Genomic DNA, 7,556 nt, shown 5'->3' with positions numbered 1-7,556 from the left:
ATGCAGAGATTGCTAGAATGTTCTACACTAGGGGTCTACCTTTTAATTTTGCTAGAAATCCTTATTATGTGAGTTCTTATTCTTTTGCTGCTAATCATGTTTTGGGTGGTTATGTGCCGCCTGGTTATAACAAATTGAGAACCACATTACTTCAGTAAGAAAAAGCAAATGTAGAGAGGTTGCTTGAACCAATTAAAAGCACTTAGTTAGAAAAGGGTGTTAGTATTGTGAGTGATGGATGGAGTGATCCCCAAAGGAGGCCTTTGATTAATTTTATGGTTGTTTCTGAGTCTGGCCCCATGTTTATCAAATCTGTAGATTGTTCTGGTGTAGTGAAAGATAAGCAATTTATTGCTAATTTGCTAAAAGAAGTAATTGATGAGGTGGGTCATCAAAAAGTGGTACAAGTCATTACTGATAATGCTTCAAATTGTAAAGGTGCTGGAGAAATCATTGAGGGAATGTTTTCACATATTTATTGGACTCCTTGTGTTGTGCACACTCTTAATCTTGCTTTGAAGAATATATATGCAGCAAAAAATTTGGAAACTAATCAAGAAACTTATGATGTGTCACTGGATCACTGAAATCCATGGGGATGCTTTGCAAATCAAGAATTTTATAATGAATCATTCCATGAGGCTTGCAATTTATAATCGGTTTAGCCCTTTGAAATTGCTTTCAGTTGCTGACACTCGTTTTGCTTCTATTGTTGTGATGCTTAAAAGATTTAAACTTATTAGGCGTGCTTTAGAAGCAATGGTTATGAGTGATCAATGGGCACAATACCGAGAAGATGACCAAGGCAAAGCTAGATTTGTTCATGATAAAGTGGTAGATGAGGATTAGTGGGAAAAGGTTGATTACATCATTGCTTTTACTGGGCCCATTTATGACATGATCAGAGTTTGTGACACAGACAAACCATGCCTTCATTTGGTTTATGAGTTGTGGGATTCTATGATTGAAAAAAATGAAGCAAGTTATTTTTGATCATGAAGGAAAGCAAGCAGATGGGTTTTCTCCTTTTTATTATGTGGTTCATCGAATTCTTGTTGATCGTTGGGCAAAGAGCAACACTCCCTTCATTGTTTAGCCCATTCATTAAATCCAAGGTAAATTTCTAACTTACATACTCATCTTCTTGTTATAATTTTTTTTTATTTTCTGAATTTATTTTCTTATTTTTGAAGATTTTATAGTGAAAAATGGCTTCAAGAGGGAGAAGGTAGAGTGCCTCCTCATATGGATGGAGAAGTATCAACTGAGAGAATTAAATGCTTTAGGAGGATTTTTTTCTAATGAAAATGAGCGAATTAGAGAAAATGATAAATTTACAAATTTTTCTTTGAAAAGTGGACCTTTTGCTGATCCTGATTCTATTGGAAGTATGTATGCTACAGATACTAGGAAATGGTGGGCATGTTTTGGTTCTAATGCACCTTTACTTCAAAGGTTGGCTTTTTAAAGTGCTTGGACAACCTACTACCTCCTCTTGTTGTGAAAGAAATTGGAGTATTTATTCCTTCATTCATTCATGTAGAAGGAATAAATCAACTCCAAAACGTGTAGAGGACTTGGTTTTTGTCCATAATAATCTTCGTCTTCTGTCAAGAAACTCTTCCCAATATTATGATGAGAATATAAAATTGTGAGATGTTGGTGGTGATCAATTTGGGAGTATGGAAGATGTAGGAGTTCTTGAATTTGCCAACCTTTCATTGGATGAACCAGAGTTAGAGTCTATTTTGTTTGATGAAAATGCAACTACAAGCATGGAGAAGGAGAATGAGAAAGACAGTGAAATTGAGGAAATGTCATAAATTTCATTATCTTTTCTTTTTTAATATTTGAATGTGTTGTAGTTAATATTTATTTCTTATAAGTATGAAACTTCTAAATATGTATTTTTATGGTTGAATTTAAATGTTGATTTCAACTTTATTTATTATTGAACATCTTTCATGATATATATATATATATATATATATATATTTATTTATTTATAAATATACCCCTATATTTTTTTATATTTATACGTTTCCCCCACGTTTCCGTTTCCTATGTTTTTTAAAATGCCGTTTCCCCGTGTCCGTTTCAGCATTTTCCCGTGTTCGCGTTTTCGTTTCCGTGCTACATAGCTTACCACTACATTAACACCCAAAGTGGTTTTAACCATATCACGTACATCAGCCAGTACCTGAGAACTAAAAAGAGATAGTTGATCTATCAAAGTTGATCCTCTGACCTGGCACCCTCTCACACTTCTGAATAATAGCTTTAGGCTTCAACATTCTTGCTTATTGGCATGGGCGAACATCACATTGTCATCAGCACAAAAAAAAAAAAAAAAAAGTGTGAAATGTTGGGACTACCCATACAAATTTGAACATCATGAGTTTCCTGTCTATTCATCGCCTGCCTAATCAAGACTGAGAAGCCTTCAACGTATAGAAGGAACAAGTATGAGGAGAGAGGATCCCCTTGACACAATCCTCTGGTAGGTTGCGCAAACCCAGATGGGCTGCCATTAATTGAAAAAGAAAAGGACACAGTGCAGAGACAAGTCATAATTAATCTCACAAAAGAAGCTGGAAAAACCATCCTTCTCATAACATTTTCCAGAAAAGTGCCAATCAACCCTATCATATGCTTTTGACATATCCATCTTTGAAGCAAAAAAAAAAACCCTTTCTTACCCTGACATCTATCCTTCAAAGAATGAAAAACTTCAAAGGCAATTAGGAGTGTGTTTTAGTTGCTAATTAAGTAGCTTGGTTAGTTTTTTTCTACCTCCAAGTAGAAAGAGTGAGCAGGTTTTGAGTTTATGTCTCTCTATTTAACTATTCTAAAATTATTTACCTTTATCATGAGAAATAAATAAATAATCTATAAAAAGAAAAGTGTATTTTAATTGAATAAACTAACTTTAATTTAGCAATATTGAAGTGATTTTCAAAATTATGAAATTCAAAATTCAACTCATAATCAAAATCAATTATACTGAAAGAACAGTGTAATCTCCTCATCTATTTAGTGCACATTTGACGAAAAATCAATCATTTTATTGTATAGTACATATAAAAATTAAGGAATAAGATCATTTAATACAAGACTACATACTATTTTACAATATTTTATTTATCTATGTGAAATCTTATTTTATTTTTTAATTTATGTCTCATCTTTATCTTAAATGCAATAAATTATTTTTTCATTCTTTTATCATTTTATTCTAACTATTATCTTTTAAAATTTTTTACACAAGCAGATATAATATATCATATCCTATTAAATAAAAAATGTTATTGTCAATCATAATTATATATTTTATCCTCAACATTATAAAAATAAATTAAAATACTACTAATACCACCCATACATCATGCATCACATTTTTCTTTTTTTAATTTCAACTTCCTACTATATATTAAAATATAGCATAAGTACGTAAGCAAAAGATATTTATATTACTGAAAAGAATTATTGTTATTGAATTATTTTGTTGTGAATATTATAAAATTAATTTATAATATTATTCTTTTGAGAAATAGATATTATTATTCCTGAACACCTAATTAGTGTTTGTCGTATTTTAAGTTTATAAGCATTTTGAAATGATTTTTAGCCTAAAACTAAATTTAATTTTATTAAAAGAATTTGCTTCTAATAATTTTGTTATAAAATTTTTGCATTTAAAATAAGTTTTAAAATATAAAATTCTTGTAAATTTTATTGTTTGAAACACTTAAAATCTAAAATGATCGTTATTATATTCCTATTTTACTTTGTTAATAAAAATAAATATAACCTAAGTAGGTTTAGGAGCTTTAATAAAACAGATCATTAAATAAATTGAATTTTTGTAAATTATCTCTATGCATAAATTTATTTTTTTAAAATATATAATTAATTATTAAAAAAATTAAGTAAAATTCAATTGAATTAAATTCTTTTTTTTCCTTTTTGAATTAAACATGCTAATATATGTTACATGTGTTTTTGTACTGAATTGATTTTACTAAATTTGAGCATGTCAAAAGTCATATGGTCTTTTTTCTCACGTGTGTATAGAATTGCCAATGTATCATAGACATAATATTTCAATTGTGCAAAATAAATGTACTGATCTAACTTATAATCTGAACGATTAGCAAAAAATAAAGGACCGAATTACGTTGGATTCCTTAACTCTACTAGGATGTATTTTGTCAAGTTCTCTACTGAATCACTTTGGAAATTTGAGAAAGCTAAGATTGATTGTTGTAATTGAAAAATCACTTGTGCATGAAATGGCAAAAATTGTGCTTGAAAATTAAAGTCTGTTTATTATAGTAAATGTAAAAGATCACATTGTAAAGTAAATATGTGTAGGAATATGTAAATTGAGCCTTGATTGAAAAAGAAAATTGTTTGTAAAAAATTGTAAATATGTGTAGGAAAAAGTAACTGAGAGCTTTGAAAATTAAAGAACTGATCACTTGAATGAAAAAATTTCCAGGAAAATGTTAACTGAGCTAGGAAAATTAAAGAGTTAATTGTTGAGACGTAAATACGTGCAAAAAATTATTAACTGGCATTGAAAATTAAAAAACTGATTTGCTAGAATTGAAATATGTGCAAGAATTGAACATTGAAAATAAAGACTAGTCGCTTGAATTAAAAGACTTGGAAGAAATTATAAATGAGAGCTTTGAAACTAAAGATTGATTTCTGAAATTGAAATATGTGGAGAAATTTTAAACTGAAACTGAAAGTTGATTGCTTGAAATGCAAATAATAGGATTGAAATTGAAATTGATTGTTTGACTAAAATAAAATTGATTTATGAAAAGTAAAAAGGTTGTTGAACTTAAGGGAATTGATCTAAGACATTATGTATGTGTTGATATGTGTTGATTTGTGTTGATTGTCTAGTTGTGTCTTAAAATGAAGCTTGCTTCACTATTTATAAACTTGACTTGCTTGGTAACCAAGGATTATATCTCGGAAAACTTGGTGAACAAGTACATCTATATCCAGTACATCAGCTTTTGCATGCTTAAATGTAGCTACTGCATCCAAGAATTCTACTTATCATCAATTTCACGTCCTGTTTATCCAATACTTTGTCTAAGTTGCAACCACTTCAGCCATAAATGGTACAACCACTTTATCCATTATCTTGATTCTAGTAACCACATGCATGGTGCTCCTTATCCACGTAACCACTTCATCCACTGCAGTATGATCATAGGTAACCAACTGATAATGATCCATGACCTTGTAACGGGTCTTGATTCTGGTAATCACTTTAACTGCTTCTTATTTCAAGATAATTACTGCTCTTTTGACTTTTAACTTTTAATTTTCTCTTGATTTAAATTATGGGTCGTACCATTTTAATCAGACAATTTAATTTTAAATCTCAAACTCATAATTAATTAAATCCTAAATATTAAAATTAAATTATGATAAAGTTAGCATAAAATTATTTATTTTTGAGGGATGCAGTTTATTCTTAATGGCAATGCATATATAACACACCTCCTGCGACATATATTCTCTGTATATTTTCAACATATGTCATCAAGTATATGGTCCGATTGTTTGTTAAAGGAAGAAGTCTTAATCTATTAATTTTCATCAAACAACTTTCTAGCACTAAGTTTAATTATTTTATGTTCATATATATGTTGAGGCATTGATAAAATTATTTTATTCTATGTGGTTACCAAAATAATATTAATGTCTTGTTAATTATTTGCATTAAGAATTAAAAAAAATTTTTGATTAAGCACCTAATTGAAAAGGAGAGAGAAACAATATTAATAATAATAAATTAATATATTATTGATTAGAGGTAATAAATTATTATCTAATTTTGTCAATTCAATTCGAATCCATTCGCTCAAATTGATACGTAACTCACTTTAACTCTTACGAAATTTAAAACAATCTAAATTCAAATGATTCATGAAATTAAGTGTTTATTAAGACTCAGCGTTCGATATGTAGTGACAGGCATAGTCCAAGCTCAACTGTCCTAAACTCTATCCCTTATAATAATAATAATAATAATAATAATAATAATAATAACACTCAATTGGAAAGTTGATCGATAAATTTTTTTTTTAAATTTAACATTTTCATCCGAAATGATTTATATTTATAGGTTGATTTGAATTTGATTAAAAATTTTTTTATATAGAAGTCAAATAAATAACCTAATCAATTGACAAAATAAAATAACAAAATCAATATTTATGAAAAAAAAAGAAGCAAAACTTATAATAATCTACTGTTCAAAATATTGTGAACCTAGGCTCGTCCCACCGGCCGGTTGGCGCCTCTATTATTGATTAACTCATCTATGAGGCTGTAGCATCAGTACTAGGTTATATATATATATATATATATATATATATATATATATATATATATATATATATATATATATATATATATATATGCCCTTGTCAACCAGGTCTGAGCAAACATATGTAGAGTTCCGTAAAGGCTCTTTGTATCACTGATCCATGGATATATATCAACCATGGATGAAAAGGTATGTATATTTATTTATAACTAATTATGCTAAAAAATTCTTCTGCTTATATACTTTTTGTATTCATACGTACGAGCAGAAGATAGCGTTGCAGGTCTGCACCAACTGCGTCAAATGCAAGATGGAGGTTTTGAAAGCTGTTGCCAAACTTGAAGGTCTTCATATTTCTAAGTGATTAAAGCTCATAGGAGGAAAATAAAGTAGGAGGAGAGGACTCTTTTTATGCCAACTTTAATAGCAGGTTGTTTTGATGTAATGGTCAAATTTCTCTGTTTGTGATTTAGAGGTCCCAGCTTAATTTCATAAGTTTAAGATGTTTGTGGATAATTTTTTTTTAATTAATAGCTAATTATTATCATTACTTATCATAAGGTATGCTTACACCAGTGTTTACTTAACAGGTATAAGCGAGATGACTGTTGATGGTAACAAGGGAGAATTGATAGTGATAGGAAGTGTTGATCCAGTGGTAGTAACAAAAGCGTCGGACCACCAAAGAAAGAAAATCCAAAACAAGACAAGCAGAAACCTTATAAACCGCTCCCTACTTGTTGTAAGCAATGCGAACTCGTAGCTGTCGGGTTTTCACCCCATGAAGGTCAACTTTGCTCCATCCTTTAAGGGATTCTGACCTCGTCTTTGTGATGTAATCAAATAAATTATGCATTTACAATTCTATGATCGTGTTAATTAATGTCCCAACAACCATTAGCGAAAGCACTTTAGACTTGTGAAAATATATAAATCCATATTAATTTACTTTAAACTTTAATTTTAAAATAGTGATTGATACAATTTCAATATATATATATATATATGTGTGTGTGTGTGGTAAATTACTTTTTAGTCTTTGTATTTTAATAAAATTACATACTTGATATTTGTATTTTAGAAATGCACTATTTAATTTATGTATTTTACTTTTATCAAATTTTTTAGTTCCTCTGTCAATTTTTTCATTAATTAATACTAGTCAAACTACTATTTAATCCCTCTATTTTAGTGAAAC

The 7,556-nt window shown here is 29.2% G+C and overlaps 1 long non-coding RNA gene and 1 pseudogene across 1 annotated transcript; both read left to right on the top strand.

Moving 5' to 3' along the window:
• Window positions 1-232: 232 nt before the first annotated feature.
• Window positions 233-1,939, top strand: LOC110661893 (uncharacterized). Its single transcript, XR_009140441.1, has 2 exons — window positions 233-1,115; window positions 1,194-1,939. It is a non-coding gene; the product is annotated as an uncharacterized LOC110661893 (long non-coding RNA).
• Window positions 1,940-6,668: 4,729 nt separating this feature from the next.
• LOC110662170 (heavy metal-associated isoprenylated plant protein 2-like) lies at window positions 6,669-7,168 on the top strand (annotated as a pseudogene).
• The last annotated feature ends 388 nt before the right edge of the window (window positions 7,169-7,556 follow it).

This window comes from Hevea brasiliensis, chromosome 10 (genome assembly GCF_030052815.1).
Source record: "Hevea brasiliensis isolate MT/VB/25A 57/8 chromosome 10, ASM3005281v1, whole genome shotgun sequence".
Classification (NCBI taxonomy): domain Eukaryota; kingdom Viridiplantae; phylum Streptophyta; class Magnoliopsida; order Malpighiales; family Euphorbiaceae; genus Hevea; species Hevea brasiliensis.
This window is presented reverse-complemented; position numbering and strand designations above follow the sequence as displayed.